Genomic DNA, 22,731 nt, shown 5'->3' on the forward strand with positions numbered 1-22,731 from the left:
GTTAGACTCTGAAAGGTCCTGTGTGTGACCTGCAGCTAAAGTAGGGTGACCAACTCATCTCGGTTTGCCTAGGACCTTCCCAGTTTTAGTACAAAGAGTCCCTCATCCCAGGAAATTTCGCAGCCCTGGGCAAACAGGGATGGTTGGTCACCCAATTAGAAAACAAATTTTACTCTCAAATTGCCTCTTTTAAAATACAAATCTTCTCAGGCAGGTTAAAACAATTCACCAATCATAATCTAGAGATGTGGATTGCTTCTCACAAAATACCCCATCAAATAGTCCCATTTTAAGAATCCATAAGGATCCTCTATTGCAGGAAACACAAATTCAGATACCCATAGAGGCAAGGCTGAAACCATGGGTAATCATGAGTCAAATCTATCTCACCTGCCTTCACTAATCAAGGTCGTTATAGTTGTTGCTAGGAAAGATTTGCATGTCTTCCTAACAGCATGTCACCTAAACAATAAGATGTTTGCCAGGGCAGTTTCCCAGGAACTTGGAGTCACCTGTGTCTAGTTTAAGCTGAGCCAGTTAAGACTGGATAGGACCACATACCCTCCAACTAGGCATGTGTTAGTGTGCTTCTGGTGACCCTTTGATGCCAAAGGGCTAAAAACTCCACCTTCACATTATGCTAAGCGCCTCCATTTTTGAACCTGCAGAGGCCTGTAGCTTAGTTACACCTGCACAGAAGGACAATTACCACAACTTTTTCCAATCACGTTCCCCCACACTTCCCACGCCTCAGACTGCCCTGCCCTGCCACTTTATTCTTCATCCCATAAATACCCTGAGCCCCTTGCTTTCGGGGAGGCGGATCTGACATTTGTTCCCCTATCTTCCTGTTTGGCTGCCTTGTGAATAAACTCTCTTTGCTGCAAGGTGTCTCAGAGTTTTGGCTTGCTGAGCATTGGGCAAAAAAATCTGGTTTGGTAACAAGACTTCAATAAGTAAACATCACTTGCATAAAAGCTTTCTGTCTATTCTTTACTTACACAAGGAAATAAACTCCCCTTCTTCTAGAAATCCTCAGCCCACTCCTTTACCTTCCCTCTTTTGAAGGACATGGGATGGACAACTGTTTCTCTACCCAAGAAAAACTGCCCAAGCATGATGAAAAACAAGGGCAATTCTCATTTGGCCTCAGTGGCAGGGACTATGGTTTTCTTAGTCTGCTTTCCTCTGGAAGCTGACCCTGGGCAAGGGGTTAAATGTGGGGTGTTTATCTGAGGTTTATCTGAGAGTTCATCCCAGGGAACAGCAGTGGGACACTAGGGGAAATGAAACATGAAAGGAAAGGCCATCAAAACAAAGTGTCCTATTAGATGTGGTATATGTATTTACCATGGAATATTACTCAGCCATAAAAAAGAATGAAATAATGCCATTTGCAGCAACATGGATGGACCTAGAGATTATCACACTAAGTGAAGTCAGACTGAGAAACACAAATATATCACTTAGCTGTGGAATCTTAAAAAATGATACAAATGAACTTATTTACAAAACAAAAATAGACTAATGGACACAGAAAACAAACTAATGGTTACCAAAGAAGAAAGGCAGGGAGGGATAAATTAGGAGTTTGAGATTAACAGATATACACTACTATATATAAAACAGATAGATAGAAAGGACCTACTATATAGCACAGGGAACTATAGTCAGTATAATAATCCATATTGGAAAAGAATCTGAAAAAGAATATATATATATATATATATACATATATATATATGTATAAAGAGAATCTGGAAAAGAACATATATATTTATAACTGAATCACTTTGTTATATACCTGAAACACTTCAATCAGCTATACTTCAATTTTAAAATTAATTAATTAAAAGGTCCTATTAAATCAACTATCACCATGAGTGACCAGGGTTTAACGCCATGGGGAAACTCTAAAAAATGGTGCAGAATATTCATCTTAGTTATCCTACCAGATGGGCAAGGGAGCTGGAGTATCCAGATGCTAAACCCTTCATCACTGGAGAGATGGGTCTTAATTCCCCAGCACTTCCAAACCATCACTTCCACAGTCAGAGAAAGTCCTCAGACAAATGAATGCAGGCAGAGGTGGTGGGAAGTCAAGCTGGCTTGACTGAGAGGCCAAGGCCAGGGCCAGGGTACAGACTGGGCACGTACACTCTCTGCTACGGCAATCCGTAATAGAGCCCATGGGCCACCATGCCCCAGCGCCGGTCCACAGCTGCCAAGCAGGAATGCAACCAGTGTTGTTACAGCTTCTGAATTTTTAACAAAAACCAGGAATCCTGAATTTTTGTGGAATCTCCTGATTCATAGTTGCTGATGATGAGTTCAAATGTTTAAAAAACACTCTAGGAACTAATCAAATTCTCTGTAGGCAGAATGCAACCTGTGAGCAGCCAGCCTATATCCACTAATCGAGGTGAACCCCATTATTTTATGGATGCAGAAACCAAGGCCCTAAAGGGAAGTGACTTGTAAGTCAAAGACTGTCTGTGGTGTGGAGCCCACTTCCCGTAACTCCCGGGCCACAGCCTTGTCTGACCCATTGTGCTGCCTTCACTAAGCCTTCACAAAACCATCCTCTCCCACCACACATCCATCCACCCGACGGGAACTATCACTGCCCTCCACTTCTCTCAGAGCAAAGGAAGTCTCTGTTCTCTCCGTCAACGTGTTATTATATTTTAGCTCACCAGAAACTGGATTCATTGCGATTCTTAATTTCACAAAAAGTTACATAGTGCTTTTCTTGTCCTGCTCATGGCTCTCCATACCTTACAAACAATTCTCAAAGCAACCCTGAGAGGGAAGACTATTATTTTCCCAATCTTAAAGACAGAAAACAGAGAGGTTAGGATATTTGTTATGCTAAGTTACAGTAGTTAGTGGTGAAGCCAGGAGACAAATCCAGGCACTGTCTCCAGAGTCCCTGGGAGAAGTCACTACTCTACATGGCCTCTGAACTCTCTACCTACTTTGGCTTTTAAAATACCCTGAGTGGTTCTTTCATCCATTATAACAGGAGTTGGCAAACGACAAGCCTGTGGGCCACCTCCTGCCCACAGCTTGTTTCTGTAAATAAAGTTTTATTGGAATACAGCTTCATGCATCATTTTATGTTTTATCTGTGGCTATTCTTGCCCTGCAAAGACAGATTTGGGTAGCTGCAACCCAGACCATATGGCCTGCAAAGCCTAATATATTTAGTATCTGGCCCTTCACAGAAAAAGTGTGCTGACCCGAGTTATAGACTTGCCAGGCATTCCTCTGATTGCAGGTTTCTTGATTATGCCACTAAACCATAATGCAGTAAATCCTATAATCAATCTACCCAAAGCCTTAGCACACATAGTGATGAATTCACAGGTTTGACTTCCTGAAACTGCAACTGTGCAGAAGATGCCTGGGAACCTAGGAGTCAGCAGAAATATTCTCATAACCACACTCGAAGAAGATACCAATAAATGCCCTGTAAAAGAGGAACACACCTCATCTTGGGCTACCTGGGTGAAGGTTTTAAAAGCAGGAAGATAGACAGAAATATGCAGAGAAGAGAAACAGAGGCAACTCTTGTATTACCTATCAAGAGGCATCTCTCACTTAGAGATCCAGGTTCAAATCCCCACTCCACAACTCACTACTAGTTCCTTAAATCTCAATTTTCTCACCCATAAAATAGAAGGAATAATCTCATTTCTTAGGGGCGGGGGTGTTTGGCAGATTAGCCAAGACTATAATGCATATGACGTTCTTAGCACCCTGCCTGGGATTTGCTAACTACTCAGAGGAACCCTATTATTGGGAATAATGGCACCTACAAAAGAATAAAAATATGTGATTATTTATACAGAGGCTCTCAGCCCCACACAAGTCAGCTGTCAAAGAATAACAGGATGATGGCAAGGAATGAAAAGTGATGTTTATCATGACCAGCCCAAGTCAAGGAAAGCTCTAACCACATTTACAAACTCCATGCAAAAAAGTAAAGAGGGCTTCCCTGGTGGCGCAGTGCTTGAGAGTCCACCTGCCAATGCAGGGGACATGGGTTTGTGTCCCGGTCCGGGAGGATCCCACATGCCGCGGGGCGGCTAGGCCCGTGAGCCATGGCCGCTGAGCCTGCGCGTCCGGAGCCTGTGCTCCGCAACGGGAGAGGCCACAACAGTGAGAGGCCCGCGTACCGCAAAAAAAAAAAAAAAAAGTAAAGAAGCACGTGCCATGTTTCCATCAGAAACAGTTCAAGCAAAAAAATAACGTAGGTGGGCAGAGGTAAGCTTTAATCACCTGGAGAAATCACTTTAGTGAAAAAATTTTCTTATTCCTTGACAATACTATATAAATGAAACTGTAGAAGTGGGGGAGGGGGGAGTTTGCATTGTATACTCTGAAAGAAGACAAAGTTACATTTCCCCCTCTTATTATAGAGTGAAAGAATCTATCCAATAGCATGAACACTTGCTGACAAACTGTCAATTTTTAAACACCCTTTATCATTTTCACAGCTTTTCTCTGAAATCTAAAAAGGACCAATGATAGTTTTCCAGTACGCTTTTCCAAGTGTAATTAAGCTCAGTGCTAGAAAGTACATCAAGAACCTCTCAAGACTTGAACTGTTCAAAGCAGCTGAATCATTGCAAAAGTGCTTTCTTACTCTTAATTTGTTTGAATCAAACTTTTGACCTCTAGTAAACTGGACAGCCCATTCTTTAGGAAGTGAAAGTACAGCTAGACTGGGCACAGGGAGGTATATAAAATAACACGCTTCTTTTTTTCTCTTCAAAATACAAATTGAATTAATTTAACACAGTTGGAGCAAATTACCATGATATGTCCTCAATTTGAGTCTTACGGCCCCGCTGGGACTGGGCTCTCTGTTCCCAGTCTAAGGGCACATGGTTTTCATTACCTAATCAGGATCCTGCATTTCAAGTTGCATGTTTAAATGGATGCAATCAGTTCATTTGTGATTGCCTCAAATACCCTTAACTTTCCTGATTTATCAAAGAAGTAACACTATCTTAATGTTTTGAGATTTATTTAAATACTGAAAGGTTACTTGGTAGAACAAGTTACACCAAGGCTCAGTTTTACTACACAGTAAGTAATTTTACTGAAATGGTCCACCAACACCCTACTGATGAAGCTCTTTTAAACGCATTTATTTATCTGAGACTTTTTAAAAATTATAGTTAATTTACAATAGTACATTAGTTTCAGGTGTACAACATAGTAATTCAATATTTTTATAGATTATACTCCGTTGAAAGTTATTATAAAATATTGGCTAGGGAATTCCCTGGCGGTCCAGCAGTTAGGACTCCATGCTTTCACTGCCTAAGGCCCAGGTTCAATCCCTGGTGGGGGAACTAAGAACGTGCAAGCCGTGCAGGTGCCACCAAAAATAAAAATAAAAAACAGGACTTCCCTGGTGGCCCAGGGGTTAAGAATCCGCCTGCCAATGTAGGGGACATGGGTTCGGGCCTTGGTCCGGGAAGATCCCACAAGCCGCGGAGCAACTAAGCCCGTGCACCACAACTACTGAGCCTGCGTGCCTAGAGCCCGTGCTCCGCAATAAAAGAGGCCACTGCGATGAGAAGCCCGTGCACCACAACGAAGAGTAGCCCCTGCTTGCCGCAACTAGAGAAAGCTCGTGCACAGCAACGAAGACCCGGCCGCCATAAATAAATAAATAAATTCATTTTTAAAGTTTTAGACATTTCTTTAAATAAATAAATAAAAACACAGTCTAAAAAAATATTGGCTATATTCCCTGGGCTGTACAATATATCCTTGTAGCTTATTTATTTTATACATAGCAGTTTTGGGGTTTTTTGTTTTCTTTTTTTGCGATGTGCGGGCCTCTCACTGTTGTGGCCCCTCCCGTTGCGGAGCACAGGCTCTGGACGCGCAGGCTCAGCGGCCATGGCTCACGGGCCCAGCCGCTCCGCGGCACGTGGGATCTTCCCGGACCGGGGCACGAACCCGTGTCGCCTTCATCGGCAGGTGGACTCTCAACCACTGCGCCACCAGGGAAGCCCTACATAGCAGTTTTTATCTCTTAATCCCCTATGCCTATCTCGCCCCTCCCCCATCCTCTGCACATTAGTAATCACTAGTGTTGTTCTCTGAGCCCTTTTTTAAAAAGTTAAAGTGAGAACAGTGCAACGGCTGTGGATAAAGTGCAAATTTTTAATAAGATTTGAAGGTCTGAGTACACTTCTGGTGGTTCAGAGTGTAAAGATCACCCCCACTTGACAAATCCAGAGAGGTAATTAACATTGGCTAAGGTCAGTCTGCTGTTGAGTTGCGATCAGAACTCAGCTTTTCTGACTCTCCACCCAGGGTCACCGCACCCTTTTCTCCCCAGCTCCTCCTTCATCTGGCAGAACCCTGCCGGAGTAGTACACTTGGATGAACCAGGGCCAGAGCTGGTTCTGTGATCCATGCCTCCCATTCAGGTCACATATGGTGCCCCTGCTCTTTTTCAAGGACTGAATTGATGGGATGGGCTCAGTCAGGTGCAACCAGGGAAGCCGGAAAACAATCCTCAGGCCTCATCCGTTGTTGGGTTCCCTACCACCGCTGTCGGCTATTATAAGCACCAGCTGGAACGTGGATGCTGGTATTCCAGAAAGACCTTTTGAATCAGGAAGGGCAGTGATGGGCCCTATGCTGTGGCAGAGGCACAATTATTTCCAATAACTGTCTCTGGTGATTTCCAAAGGAAAGCGCCTTCTCATTGCAACAAAACATTCAGTGTTTATTTGCAGGAGTGGGGCTGGGGCGAGGGGGCAGTTTTGAACTTATTTCTCATGGAAGGTCACAGTGCTAAAAACTCCAGTCTGGTCATAGTTTATTCAGCACGGCAGAAAGGAATATAATCAACTTTGGCTGAGGGTTCAGGATCTGTTTTAGAGGGCAATATTCTTACCTGAAACCAGATAAGCCATTAGAATCTCCGGTGAGCTATGCTCTCTCTCGAGAGCTGAGCCTCTCACTCAGGCTGTGACTGTCGGGGATAACACAAAGCAGAGCCACTTGCAGTGTGATGTCCAAGAGCACAGACTCAGTTGACCTTGAATTCCAGGTCTATCACTAACCAGATGTGTGATTCTGAACAGTGATGCATCCTCTCCAAGTCTCCATTTTCACCTCTATGAAGTGTGAGCTACGGCGGTTCATGCTGGAAATGGAATGAAATATATACTGCCTGGAAAGCACTTGGCAAGTAGTTGGCATTCATAGGGACTCTACAAATGGAGACGATTACGACTGGGCAATGGGGCTTGTTCTTTGAAAAGGGAGGTTATCCTAAGTAAACGTTTCAGTGTACTGATCAGATTGTTCCTGAAATCCCCACTTTGCTGGCGAAGGCATTTTTTGAAGTCTTCCGTGTTCCTTGTACCCTTCCTCCTGCTCATCCAGCCTGTCTGGGAACTCTCCACTTGCTGCTACAAAGCTTTCAGGCCAAACCCTACCCGCTCCTGCTACCCCACTGCAGCCACTCTGGGGCAGATCCCTGTCCCTGTACCTGTCTTTTGGTGTTGCACTTTCTCTGGATGGGGGAGTTTACCACCCACGTTCATTCACATCTTCTCTCCCCAACTAGCTTAACTTTCTGGGAAACAGGATTCCCTTACATTTCTTTGTGCTGTTGTTTTGGTTTTTTTGAAGTATAGTTGATGTACAATATGTTACAGGTGTACAATATAGTGATCAACAATTTTTAAAAGTTATGCTCCGGGCTTCCCTGGTAGCACAGTGGCTGAGAGTCCGCCTGCCGATACAGGGGACATGGGTTCGTGCCCCGGTCTGGGAAGATCCCTCATGCCGCAGAGCGGCTGGGCCCGTGGGCCCGTGAGCCATGGCCACTGAGCCTGCGCGTCTGGAGCCTGTGCTCCGCAATGGGAGAGGCCACAACAGTGAGAGGCCCACATACTGCGTACCGCAGGAAAAAAAAAAAAGTTATGTTCCATTTATGGTTACTATAAAATACTGGCTATATTCCCTGTGTCGTACAATATACCCTTGTAGCTTATTTATTTTACACCTAAGAGTTTGTACCTCTTAATCCTCTCCCCTGTTTTGCCCTTTCACCCTTCTCTCTCCCCACTGGTAACCACTAATGTGTTCTCTATATCTGTGAGTCTGTTTCTTTTTTATTATATTCACCAGTTTGTTTTATTTTTTTAGATTCTACGTATAAGTTATACAGTATTTGTCTTTCTCTCTCTGACTTATTTCACTTAGCATAATACCCTCCAAGTCCATCCATGTTGTTGGAAATAGCAAAATGTCACTTTTTATGACTGAGTAGTATTCCATTGTGTGTGTGTGTGTGTGTGTGTGTGTGATGTCACATCTTCTTTTTCCATTCATCTATTGATGGACATTTAGGTCACTTCCATATCTTGGCAATTGTAAATAATGCTGCTATGAACATTGGGATGCATGCATCTTTTCACATTAGTGTTTTTGTTTTTTCAGATATATTCCCAAGAGTAGAATTGCTGGGTCATATGGTAGTTTTATTTTTAGTTTTTTGAGAACCCTCCATCCTGTTTTCCACAGTAGCTGCACCAATTTTCATTCCCACCAACAGTGCAGGAGTGTTCCCTTTTCTCCACATCCTTGCCAACATTTGTCATTTGAAGATTTTTTTATGATCGCCACTCTGACAGGTGTGAGGTGATATCTCATTGTACCTTACATTTCTTTGAATCCTCCATGGCACCCAGCACATGTCCAAGAATCTTCTAGATTCTCTGATCCCTTCCTAGGCAAACTGGTCCATAGACCAGCACCATCAGCATCATCTGGGAGCTTGTTAGAAATGCAGAATCTCAGGCTCTGCCCCAGATCTACTGAATCAGTATCTGATTCCCAACTGATTCCTGTGCACAGAGTTGGACAGACATTGCTCTAGCCCAGTATTATTTCCTGGACTTCAGTCATTCACATCTTCCCCTTCGTAGCTTTCGTCATCTTTCAATACTACCCACCTTATGTTTTACCTAATATATATTTTTAAGCGATTTTACATTGACACTGTGTCTTGCTAGCCTCATCTTAAGCAATAATATTGTCTGTTAATAGTTATTTGGCAAGGCCGAAAGAAATCTACTATTTAATAAAGTTTGAAGGTCTGAATGAAAAAAATTGGGGGGTACACATTAAAATAAATAATCACTAAAGTAAAATAATTCTCCATCTATCATCTAAAATTAACTCATATTCACCAGGGGTTCACCTCCACCAGTAACACAGCACTAGACTTTTTGTAGCTGGATTAGAAGACATCTCCCCAACACCAGATCTAGCGTTCCTGGTCTATGCCTGCTCCCACTCAGCATGGTTGCTCTGTGAGATGGATGCATGTATCCTCAAAATATAGATCGTCGTGGGAGGCAGAAAACCTCAGTTCTGGCCCTACACCATCCCTAAATAACTTGCCAAGTCACATTCCATCTTTGGGGCTCATTTTTGAAGGTTAGTTGATCTCAAAGCTCCCTTCCAAGTCTAACAATATGATACAATAAATGAGACCAGAGGCTCTGGGGTCGAAATGACTTGGGGTTGCAATTAAGCCTCTATTCCTTGCTAATTTCTTAAGTCTCAGTTTTCCTCATCTGTAAAATGGGAGTAATAACAAACGGCCTTAACACCCAGACCACAGGATTCGTAAGAATAAAGAAAACAATAGCTGAAAAATGCTTAGACTGAAATGTGGTACATAGTGTTCAATAAAAAATATAGCTATTTCTACTTCTTCCTAGCCTCCACAAAGCTAGGAAAAAGTTAACATTTATGGAATATTTAATATGTAGCAGGCACTGCGTGAAACACTTATTTTATCCTCATAATCACCCAATGAGGTAGGAAATCTTATTCTCCCCATTTTAGAGATGAGGAAACTGAGGCACAAAAAAAGGTTAAGCCGCTTGTTCAAAGTCACACAATTAGTAAGTGGTGCAGTTGGATTTGAGGGTAGGTCATCTGACATGAGAGCCAGCGTTTATAACCACAACCTATCCTGCTCTTCTGTAAAAGACTGGTCAACACACAGGCTTTGCCAGTTTGATAAACATTACGTAATCTTGGCAGTGTAATTCCCAGCACAGGTGAGCAGCTCTTATTATCATTAGTTCTACTATTATTTACTTAGTCTTTACATCGGAACAAGTTGCTACCAGGCATCAGGAGTTTCACCCTTCAATTATGGTAAGAACTTTATTTTTTTAATGCTTAAAAATTTTTAAGTATAACATACATAAAAAGGGGAACAAAATATAAGTATACAGCTCCATAATTATGTCCAAGTGAAAAGCCATGTATCCATCACTGTGCTGCCCCAGACACTCCTAAACACTTTCCCTCCCTCCCCTTCAAATGTAACCACTGTCCGGGGTTTCTCAACCTCAGCACTATCTACATTTGGGGCTGGATAATTCTTGGTCGTGGGGGACTGTCCTGTGCATGGTTAAGATGTTTACCAGCATCCCTGGTCTCTACCCACTAGATTCCATTAGCACCCTCCTGCAAGTGGCAACAACTAACAATTTCTCTTTACACTGACAAATGTCCCCAGAGGGGCAAAATCACCCCAGGTTGAGACCCACCACACTCTCATGATTTTTCGGCATTCACTTTTTTGCTTTCCTTTATAATATTTCTACCACTTAAGCACGCATCCTTAAATACCATTTAATCTTGCCTGGTGAGAGGAGTTCTTTATAATTTAATCTATTAAAAAGGCCCCTGGGCTTCCCTGGTGGCGCAGTGGTTGAGAGTCCGCCTGCCGATGCAGGGGACACGGGTTTGTGCCCCGGTCCGGGAAGATCCCACATGCCGCGGAGCGGCTGGGCCCGTGAGCCATGGCCGCTGAGCCTGCGCGTCCGGAGCCTGTGCTCCGCAACGGGAGAGGCCACGACAGTGAGAGGCCCGCTTACCGCAAAAAAAAAAGACCCCTAATCATGGCCCCCTAAAATAGCCTTTATAGGTGAAGTGACCATGTAATTTATCGTTCAAACTGGAGGTTCAGACATTAACCAGGACTGACCCAGGCAAGCCAGCATGATCACCTGACTTCCGGGGATCCCCTGCTGGGAGCAAACATTATCCTCACAGCCACATACAATAGGGTCCCCTTCCCACTGGATAATTGTACATAAAGGACAGAGCACAATTAAAAGCAGCACATCCCCAGGGGCAAAGCAACATAGACACAGATAAATATCTCCAAGATGAAGAGCTGCAGAGCACAGAACTCATTCGCCTCGGCCCATAAGGAGGTGTACTCTTCAAATAATTTGCCTGAAGACGCTACTCTAAATAACTACTTTCACCACATTTGCACAACACATTGATTAAAATAATTGCTTTCCAAGATTTACACATCGATGCAAAAAAGAGACTTAGGGTCTATAGTGGGTTTTAAATCAATATATCTGCCTTTTTCCCTCAGTGTCGCTGGAAAGTACAAAAACCACCATTCATTTGACCTGCTCTGCATTGTGATCGCCAAGTCCTGATATTGACCATGGTAAAAGTGACAGCTAGGCTTTCCTTACACACATGAGGAATCATATTGATAACCTATGTGCCTGAATATAATTCAGTTCGTCCTCCATCGTTTTGGGCATCAAAGAGAACAGAAATCAGCCTACACGGAGTTAGGCACTTGAAAATTGTGGTGAACTTTATTCAACTTCCTGGCATCCATTTGCCCCTTTTCCAGCAACTGTATTCATCTGGAGGTCCAGGCCTCCAGCGTCCATGGTCCATATGGCCTGGATAGGACTCCACCACTAGGGCAATGGGGTTTCCTCCAGCCAAGCCAATTGGGCTAATCAGAACTGGTGTTGAGACTTTTTGCTCAACAACTGGGGAAGGAGGGTTTATGCTTTTTCTGTTAGACTTGAACCTGGAACTGTGCAAACGGGCAACTGCTACAGTCATCTTGCCACCCAACAAGGAACCAAAAGGAAGGAAGAGAAAGGCAGAGCTTAAGATGAAAAGAATCAGATCCTGAAGTCACTGTTCAGCCCTGAGCAAGATGCTCTTGAAGTCAGTCTTACCTATGTACCTTTTAGAAAATCGAACCTGTATATATGGAATATATATATCCTAATTCCATTTAAATTGGGTATTTGTCACTTATTATACAAACACACCCTGTGGCAGTGACTTGCAAACCTTTTGACAGCAGCTCACAGTATGAATTACATTTAATCCTGCAACCCAGAGTTTGCACACAGCCCCGGATACAGAACTGACCCAAAGTTTCATGAAACTACAGAACCTTTACTAACATATGATGATGCTGATACTTCCTGTCCTGTAATACTTTAAAAAAATACTGGTGCGACCCACTAAATTGATTTCATGACCTTCATTTTGAAAAACACCGCTTTATGAGATTAGGTTAAAAACTGATTTCACCAGGAAGAATGAGAGTTTTTTTTAATGACACGATAATTTTAATCAGGCTATTGAGGAAAATAGGAGGTTTGGCCCCTAAATTAAGCATCTAGCAATAGAAAATTGCTATCTCACCAGTTCTCTCTGACCGCACAGGACATACATTTTACCAGGAGAAAAAAATCTTAATGACTTAAATATAAATAAATTACCAAAAAAAAAAAAGATAAGTGGAGTTCTAAAACAAAACAAAAACCATGTCTAAAAAGAGAGAGAAGAGAGATAGCTAAGTAAGGAAATAGACACCCAAGTCTTGCTGATGAGCCGAGTTACATGATTTATTTATCTACAGGTTAAAGATAATAATTTCAGTGAACCTCAGCAATCACTGAATATGTAAAAATAGTGCCTTTATAATAACATCAAATCTCTGGGGCAGATTTAGGGGGAGGGAGGGAGAGAGGGAAGGACAGAGGGAGGGATGGAGGGAGGGAGGGAGAGAGAAGGAGTAAGTGGGGGAGGGAAGAAGAGAGGGACAGAGAGAGAGAGAAATCCCTTGCAGTATAATAAGCCTGATGCCTTCACTTATGTGTGCAAAATAACTGTGAAGAGTTCCTGAAATTTCAGACAATTACTGCAGGCTGGACAAGACAGGGTATTTTTAACTGTTTTCCATGTACCTTATTTGTATTGTCAGTTAGCCAAAACTTCCTTTTTGTCTGCTCAGAAGCACTGCAGAGTCTTGATTAAATCTGTGGAATCAAACAGAGAGCTCGGATTCTCAGGCTTGCTGGAAATAGAGGCCAGTCAAGTAAACAGTCCTGAGAAAACTCTGCATTTCCATTCTGGAGTGGCTGTAAAGTTAACTCCTCCCACACTTTTCCAGCTTGTCAGGCTCAAGCACATTTGTCTGCCTGTTTGGGAAGCCCATTAACTTTCCCGCCAGGAAAATGGAAATTCAAAACCACTATTCATTTCAAAACCAAGTGAAGTTTAAGGCAATCACTTGCACACCCAGGAGAGGTGACTTCTGAGAACTTTCCCAGTGATCATGAAAATCAGACCTCACTATAATGGTATTTTAGGTAGCTTTCTTCATTTTCCATCATCATAGTGTTCAAATGCATTCCACCTGCATTACTGAATTGAAGCAAATGAAGTGTTTAATTAATACCTGCAGATGTCATGAGGAAATGATAAACCTCTTCTGTTCAAGAGGTTCTGGGAATTGCATGAATTCTTCTGACCCTCTTTTAGGAAATGTAACGAGCACTGTTCAAAAGGTAGAGGTGAACGCATGTGGTGTGCGTGTGAGTGCACATACCTTTACTCTTTATTTCCAATTTTTCAGATATACAAAAAAGAAGGAAGACTCACAGAATCATGAGTATACCCATCACCTAGTTTATGACATTTAGAGACCAAAATATACACTGAGTGCTCACCTTGGTTCAGTCACTCTTTTAAACATCATCTAATTTAATCTTATGAAAAACACAGGAGGTAGTTATTGTTGTTATGATCGTAATTATTTTTGTTTCATCATCATCAATGCCACAACAGCACAGCCTTTTTAGAGGCACTGTTACAGTTAAGACCGTGGCATCTGGAAACAGACCTCATGTAAACCGAAAATCACCAGTGTAACTTATGGCAGGTTACTTAACCTCGCTCTAGGGCTTAGTTTACCACTCTGTGGACTATTTATGATGCCCCAAAACTGCCTATTGGGGTGCCTGTCCCATAGTAAGCTCTCTTAACAGTATGTGTGTGGGAGATCAAAGAGCAAGCAGCTTGGTGAGGTTAAATAAGGCGAAGCTGCTTCTCTTCCCCTGCAGACGTTTGATATGGAAGCTCCACAGACCCATTCTCTTTAGGACAGGAAACAGTATGTCAGGAATTGCGCTAACATCTTGTACCCAACCTCCAAATGAGTTGACAAGTTTCTGGGGTATCCAGAAACTAGCTAACCTTGAAGGATCAACCACCTTTCCGGAAAGACTACGGCTGTCAGCACTCCGGGGTCTTTTTCCCCACCAAAGGGCCACCTTCCAGACGCAGCCGTCTGGGTACCAGCAAGCAGATCAAGTCGGTTCGCAAAGTTCAGAGTTGGCTCTGGTATGTTTACAAGTCCTAGCAGATCGCAGGAATGTTCAAGATAATTATTACCCCACCCAGGAGCGCCTAGCCCAACCCTCTCACATCTGGAAGGAAGCGGCCACACAAAGGAGAACGAGAGACCTCCTCCTGCTGCAGCTTTCTCAGGCCCGGGGAAGGTTTATTACGAGCTCTCGCCCCTTTTGTGAACAAGACCAGGCACTGCTCAGCAGTGTCGTTCGGAGCACAAGTCATTCAGTGCAAAGGAAGAGTTCATCCCCTAGTCCAAATCGAATGGCATTTTCCAAAATATCGTCTTGGGTTTTCCCTCATCAGATGAAAGTAAAAAGTGAAATACTCCAGAAAATAGATAGGGAGCGATCCACACGCATACAGCCACTTCAGCATAGGAGCGGCAAGGATCAGACACACCTATTTGAAAAGGGCAGCCAAACCCAACCCTTAGTATCCTCTGCAAACGCAAGGGATTTCCCCCCTCCACTCCTCTCGCCGCGTTTTGAAAGTACCTCTGGGCAGCCGGACCTGGGATTCATCAGCATTTCTCTCCACCTCCCACGAACGCGCGGCAACCAAAGCACATGGTCCCTGGCGGCGCGCCTGCAAACCTCACCAGCGCCAACGCCCCGAAACCGCCAAACTTCCTGTCTCCAAACCACCAAAGCGCCGCGCCAAGTGCCCAAGGGACGCCGGCGGAGGCTGCAGGCAGCAGTGGAGCGGCGGGGCGGGGTTTCCTGCCCGCGGGAGCGACCGGGACCCGCACCTCCGCTGGGGGGTCTCCAAACGCGCGCGCTGCGCCCCGGGCGCACTGCAAGCGCCGCTGTGGCCGCGTCGCACGGTCGCCCCTAGCTGCGCGCTCGGGGCACCCAGGGCAGTCCCCCACCTACCTGCTCTGCTGCTTCCAGCCTCGGGCGCTCGGTGGGGCTGTCGACCGCTACTTTATTGTCTCGGCTGCTCACCGCTCGGGACCTGGGGACCCGGCTCTGCGCCAGCCCCGCAACTCCGCTCTGCGCAGAGCCTTCCCCGGCGTCTGCCTTCCTCCTTCTCCTCCTCCTCTCTGCCCAAGCTCCTGCTCTGCACGTGAGCCGCGCAGCCCGACTCCCGGGCTCGCAGGGCAGCCAGCTCCCGCCGCATCCCCCAGCCCGGGGCTGCTCGTCGCCCCCGCCGTCGCTCGCCGCGCGTCCTCGCTTTGATCCACACTTAAAGCAGCGCCCCGGGCCGCCTTCCTCGCGTCCTGCAGTCCTTCCGTCCTGCCTGCCTCCTCTCGCTGTCAGCCCCAGTTCTGGGCTCCTCTCTCCCCAGCTGCCCCCGCCCGCCGCCTCTCCGGGGGCTGGGGCGGCCGCTGCCAATGAGACTCCTCTGATGCGCTGTTCCGGCCCAGTCATTGTATCGGGAGGGGAGGAAGGGGAGGGGGAGCGAGAGGAAGGGAGGGGGCGCCCTCGGCCCCCGCCGCGCCGCTGCGGGCTGGGCTCGCCTTCCCTACAGAGAAAAGGTACTGGTGCCAAGGGGCGCGGAGCGGCTGGCGCTCCCAAGAGTGGGGGAAAGGGAGGGGGTCACCAGCCCGCGCCTATCATCTCTCCCTCCGACTCAAAAGCGCTGGGAGGGACTTGATTCCGCCTCCGTGGCTTCAAGCATCCCAAGACTCGACTGCCCTTAGAATAAAGGGAATGAATGAGACACCGGCGGCTGCGGGAAGCACAGAATCTAGCCAGGGATGGGACTGAGTCTGGCTAATGACTTAATTTGAGATTCCCGCAAACTGGCGTTTCTGCTCTTGGAAGAAAGAAATAGGAAGGAAGGGAGGGAGGGAAGGTATAGAGAAAGAAAAGAGACAGAGAGACAAAGACAGAGAGAGGCAGAGACAGATAGAGAAGAGGGAAAAAGAGAAAGCCTATCCAATGCCAGGCAGAGCAGTTCTGTGATTCAGGAGTGTTTTGTTGTGCTTTCTTTACAGATGAAGAAAGGGAAGAGAGGGGTTAACTCAAAATCGCTAATAAGGGACAGGACAGAGCTTCCAACTTGATCTGATGCTGAGTGTACTATAGCAAAGGAGAAAAGGGGTGGAAAAAGGGAGGACCATTGGTGAAGGAGCCATTGAGATTTTCCTATTATCTCCAAATGGGTTGGCAAGTAGAGACCCAGAGGTACACTGACAGGGCAGAGAGAAAGTATTTCCCAGACAGCTTTAAATGTGTGTCCCATTACCACACCCACTACTCTATACAATATGAATGAATTAATTTTTTTAAACTAAATCCATTTTGAGAACTAATTATCTTGTGACTACACAATTATACAGCTCTATATTTTGGTGAATGTTTAGTTGATTCATCCAATGTCAGTATTTGAAAGAGACTATAGTTTCTGTAACCCTGGTGTTGGCATTTCTCCCTCTCCTTCTCCTCCTCTTCCTTTTCTTCTTCTTCTCCTTCTCCTTCTTCTTCTGACTGATCACTAGCCTACAGAAAAAGATGGGAATGCCGGGGAGAGGGCTGTCTTGATTTCCCGAGTCCTGGCGTAATTGCTACTGACATGAAACAGACAGCAAAATCAGTAAAGGCTCAAGATGGAGTGATGTATAATATTGTATTTGTACAGTGTGAGGTTTAATTAAATTTTCTTCTGGTGTCAAATGGACTGCTTGCTTTTAATTAAATAGAAGATATTGAATGAATAGGTAACATTTATTGAGTGTCTATTACATGCCCCTCTGACCTGAGCTAAGTAAGCACTTCATTTGCTATCATCTCATTTTGTTCTCCTGGGAGAAAGAGGTTGGCCTGGAATCCTCGTGAGGCCAGGGCCTGTGTTTATCTAGTTCAGCCCCTGGCACATCGCAACAGATCATTCACTGTCAGCTGAGTGAAAGGGTCCCCATTTTACAGAGGAGGAACCTGAGGCTCAGGGAGGTTAATTGATCTGCCCAAGAATATGAAACTAGAAAGTGGTCATGCCTATCTTTAAACTCAGGTCTGACGACACCCTAACCACCACGCAATACTGTCTATTCAACATGAACCCCAGATAAGGGGGCAGTGCAGAAAGTAATGCTTGCTGGGCCCTCATAACTACACATAATTTCTTTGGAGAGGAAGCCAGTACATGTGAAACAGTCACTAACGAACCACACAGAGAGTGGAGGGCAAAGCAGGGCCCTGCAGGGCAGATGAAGAGGGTAAGGCTGAGCGTCCCAAAAGTGCTCTGTATATGTCTGGGGAAAAAAACTGGACACAGAGTCAAACATGAAAAATGCAATATAAAATATGTCGGTAAGGTTGATCTGGGTCAGAGAAGTCCTGAAGAATTTTCTGGAAGATGTGGGATGTTTATTGGATTTTCTTGGTGCAGAGGGGCTCTGGCTTGACAATAGGAGCTCCAGGGCTGTTCTCTCTGGGTTCAAAGCCCAGCTTTTCTAATTACTCAGCCTAAAACAGGGATAATAATAATGCCAACTTTATAAAGTTGTTTTAAGGACTGAATTAGTTAATACATAGAAGGCATTTTTAATAGTGCCTAACCCACGGTAAATGTTTAATAAATATTAGCTCATATTGTTAGAGTGGGGGTGACTTTCTTTCCAACTTTAATCTTCTGATAAATCAATATTTATAAAATACCAAAAACAGATAATAAAAGACACAGCAATAGAACAAAGAAAACTTTTAAAATTTATTCTTACCCTAATAAAGAATTATCAACTCTGGCTACATATTAGAGTGGAAGGGTTTTGTTTTTGTTTTTAATACTCAAGACAGTTATATACATTAGAATCTCTGAAAGTGGAGTTAGGCTCCATAGGTGAACTTAATTAATTCACAATTGAGAACTACTGTGAAGTTGGTATGCCTGGGAACTACCTGCATAGCTTGACCAAACCTCAGACTCCTAGACCTCAGCTCCAGAAGGCTCATGGACCAGAAATGTGTATTTTTAACAAGCTTTTCTGTTATTCTCATTGAATGAGAAACACTGCTTTATCCTTCCCCTACAAACTTTGCTGCCCATCCAACCTCACTGGCTCACAGATTTTTCTGCATCCTAATTTATTAAATTCTTCTTATGAATCCAACTCTCTGTGTGCATTTCTATTTAATTCAATGCACATTTATTAAGCACCAATTTTCTACAAATCACTCATTGGGGTCTAAAGATGAGTAAAACCCTTCACGCAAGCAAAGAGTTTACAATCTGGAAGAAAAAATGCAAACATGAATAGCTGTAATAATAAGACTACAATGTTTTGAGTGCTTACTCTGGACAAGCGCTTTCTTTACCTGTAGGCAAGGTGAAAAGTGATATTTATAGGAGAAATTCAAAGGGTGCCATTGGGTGAGGAAAACCAGAAATGGCTTCATGAAGGAGGAAGCACTTCCAAACTGCTTTCCTGAAAGAAATTGTTCCAGGTATGGGAGAGCATGATCAGAAGCCTGAACAGAATATGGACAAAGCAGTAAAGCCCCAGAGACTATAAGTGTGAAAAATCAACCAGAGAACTTCTCAGAAGTGACAAACTCAGGGTCCAAGTAAGTAACAAATCAGTGAACTAGACAGATGTGTGGCAATGGGGAATGGTGGGAACTGTGGCAAACTGGAGAATGCGTTCTCCCCTTCTAAAGGATGCAGCCGCTGTCATTCCTGGCACACTGCTGCCAAGTGGGAATGTTGATCTAATTGATCAGATGTTTTGATTTTTCAACCAATGCTGGAAATCTGGATTTTGGCATGAACTCTCCCAATGTTTAAAAAATCTTGACACCACTAAAAATTTCAAAATATTCTGTACACAAAATGAAACCTATCTGCAGGCTAAATCCATTTATGGACAGCCCATTTACAATCTCTATTATGGGCTTGGCTGGAACAACCACACCCAGAGAAAAAACAACTAACAACTCCTGAGCTTTTCGAATGACTAGTGGATATTTAATGTTGGATTGGGCACTATGTAGAAATACTGCAACAATCAAGGTAAAACACATGGGTCTTGACTTTCAAAAACTCAAAATTTAGTTGATGAGGTGAGAAAAATACATATGAACAAAATGACAGCAATAAGCAACAAGAGAAAACAATTCTGTCCTGAAATGGAGACTTTTCAGGTAAAAATGAGGGCCTCACCTATTGCTCTGTACATAATAGAATGTTGAAGGTTGAGCTTTTTGATGCAAGATGGTGCTAGAAATTCTCTGGAATTTCCCACTTGAAAGTGGGAGCACTTTCAAGCCCTTTATCTCTGTTCTGTGCAGTATAAAGGAATGTGTTTTGGTATGTGTATCATGAGTTTCAGCCTCTGAATTAATAAGAACATGTTTCATAAATATTTTATTTCCAAATTAAAACAGGCTTATGTATGTATGTATGTATGTATTTGTTTGTGACAGAAGTAGATATATACTTATTGGACAAGTTTTTGACAATACAAAAACTACACTATCCCGGCAGTACTCAGACCTCTTAACTTCAGCAGCTTTGTGCTTTCCAAAGATTTCCTGCAGATAACCCAGATTTGGGAAAAGAACATATATACTGCTTGCATATTTTGTGGCTAAAAGCTTGTGAGTGGGCAAATGTTTATTAATTTATAATAAGAAAAACACGTGTTCATGTTTGCTAAGCACATTATATATGTGGTCTCCTTTAGATAGTAACCCTATTAAGTCAGCATCCAGTTCTCTCCATTCTACACACGAGGAAACTGAGGCCCAGAGAGGTGAAAGGATTTGCTGAAGATCACAGGAGTCAGGAGCTAAGGTTTGATCCCAGGTTTTTTGGGGTTTTTTACATCTTTATTGGAGTATAATTGCTTCACAATGGTGTGTTAGTTTCTGCTTTATAACAAAGTGAATCAGTTATACATATACATATGTTCCCATATCTCTTCCCTCGATCCCAGGTCTTTCTGACACTGAGAGTGGAGGTCTTACCTACCACGATAGGAGATCCAGCCTTTTTTGATAATTTTGTTATTCATGTAATGACTTTGGTAAATGGCACTATTTTCTGGATTCTCCATAGGGACTTCAAAAATTAAATCTCAGAAATATTATCCATATCAACAACCATACTTGTACAGAAGTCTGTTGTTTAAGGACAATCGTCGTGCACTCACTAGACTACCAAGATGCCCATTAATGAGAATAACAGCCATCTCTTGATACATTCCAAGTTACTTTGCTCCTTTTTAAAAGGTACCGTGTGGGGGTGGGATAGGGAGGGTGGGAGAGAGGGAGACGCAAGAGGGAAGAGATATGGGAACATATGTATATGTATAACTGATTCACTTTGTTATAAAGCAGAAACTAACACACCATTGTAAAGCAATTATGCTCCAATAAAGATGTAAAAAAAAAAAAAGTTACCATGTGTCATGCATTTCTGTGTAAGCCCTGGACACACTCTGCCCCTGAAGGCACTTAACACACACATAAATAACAAAAGGATGATCTGTTACTTCACGCCTCTGTGGGAAGTGCTTATTGTAATTGATGCCTCATCTTTCCATTTAACCTCAGGGCCTTTTCACATACACTGAGATGAAATGAAAGCCTCGCCTTTCACTAACCTAAGGCTGCTGTGTTTTTACAGTCAAATCTAACACAAACATATGAAGTCACTCTCTCCAATCTTTGAATACCTCACATGCTGTAAATCAACATAAGCACTTTGTTTTAAATGTGCTAATTATGATGCCCTGAGACAAAAAAATAAGAAAACTTAAATGGTTGTATTTAAACACAGGATAATATTAGGTTAAATCATAGGAAATTGCCTTGTTGTGGTTAAAGGTCAAGTATCAGCAATTTCGTAGGGTTCAACCTAGTATGAAGCTGCTGCTGATTATTAGTTGTGAACATGAACTTGTGTCATTAGGCGAACTCTGCCTGCCCTCGCTTCCAGATTATAGAAGTGATATGCTTGAATAAGAACCTCACAATGATGCATGCCTAACTGTCTTTTGAGGGTATATCACTAAGCCCTTTTATATGTGAAAATGCTTTTAAATAATGTTTTTTAGGCATTTCACTGGCTGAAATACCTTGGAGAGAGGCCAGCCCTGCAGTCCAGCTCCTTCGTGAGCAATGTGAGCACTGGGGTCCAGGGGAAGCTTAAATCAGACTGTTCACAGAATATCATGTTTCCTGCCAGAGGGCAAGGACAGTCCTTGGGAAATAAAACAAGTGTCCTTTAGCAATTTTGCAGCCATGTTACCTAATCACAAAAATCCCAATCTTGTTAGAGTAGATCATTTGGTAATGACTTTGGAAATAGCTCTTTTTCACTGGAGAGGTTGCAAACTGGCATGTGTTTTGGCCTGTATGGTGTCTTCTAAGTTGCTGGTGGTTAAAACTTGGATATTTTAACATAAACATCTGTATTCGTATGTGGATGTACCTGAGTGTACTTGGAAGCAAGATTAAAAGTCCAGGCTATACAATTTGATGTTGTTCCATTATTTCTAAAAAGGGATTTTAAAACGTTATCCTGAACATGCTAATTTTGTGTAAACTGTCCACTCTTTAATAATTAGGCTTCCTTTTCATACTGCTAGAATTATGTCATCAAAAATTCATGATTTCATGATTTCCTTCAAAAATGAATAAAACAGGGAAGTAAAATTTCCATTAGCTCAGCATGGTTTTCCTCCCCACTCCAGAAATGAATAGAAGGGCTCTTTCAGTTCGGTGGTGGCATTATTTAAGTTTTCCTTATGTCTGTGTCAGTTTGCTGATCCTGTTGTCTTGCTGCAACCCCCTTTTTTTCCTTAGCATCCAGAAATGATAAGATATGAAGGAATTTAGAGAACTTTTGGTCCATAGGTTACAAATCCAAAGCTTTGAGGGGCCAGGCAAGAACGTAAATGAGTACAATGGGTCAAGTGTATGACAATAGGGAATAGTGGAGACTGTGGCAAATTGGAAAGTATATACCCTGTTGACAAACACCCTCACTACTCAGTAAAAATCCATTGTTGAGAAATTGTGTGGCCAGATTTGCTTTCCAAGAGAAGCCAGAATTCTGGATTTTTATTAAAATCTCTCAATTACTAAATGTTGACTACTAGCTTGAAACCGTTTTAAACACTTTGCCAAACAAAGACATATCTGCAGGCCTGATGTGACTCAAGGGCCTCCAGTTTGTGACTGTTGATCCATTCCAACCCCCTCATTTTGCAGATCAGGAAACTGAGGCTCAGAG

The 22,731-nt window shown here is 43.3% G+C and overlaps 2 protein-coding genes across 8 annotated transcripts in view; both read right to left on the minus strand.

Moving 5' to 3' along the window:
* FRMD4B (FERM domain containing 4B) overlaps positions 1-15,675 on the minus strand; it is a 329,668-nt gene extending 313,993 nt beyond the window's left edge. For 2 of the 7 annotated variants that reach the window (XM_060110254.1, XM_060110252.1), the window contains exon 1: positions 15,423-15,675. The gene's annotated coding sequence lies outside the window, so the exon portion shown is untranslated. Of the gene's footprint in view, positions 1-15,044; positions 15,102-15,418 lie in introns of those variants that run through there. The other 5 variants (XM_060110249.1, XM_060110248.1, XM_060110250.1 and 2 more) reach the window with 4 other exon arrangements.
* The window catches only part of UBA3 (ubiquitin like modifier activating enzyme 3), a 444,187-nt gene extending 428,351 nt beyond the window's left edge, over positions 1-15,836 (minus strand). Inside the window, exon 1 of the mRNA XM_060110263.1 lies at positions 15,682-15,836. The gene's annotated coding sequence lies outside the window, so the exon portion shown is untranslated. The remainder of the gene's footprint in view (positions 1-15,681) is intronic.
* Positions 15,837-22,731: the final 6,895 nt, after the last annotated feature.

Source organism: Mesoplodon densirostris, chromosome 10 (genome assembly GCF_025265405.1).
Source record: "Mesoplodon densirostris isolate mMesDen1 chromosome 10, mMesDen1 primary haplotype, whole genome shotgun sequence".
NCBI classification, from domain to species: Eukaryota; Metazoa; Chordata; class Mammalia; order Artiodactyla; family Ziphiidae; genus Mesoplodon; species Mesoplodon densirostris.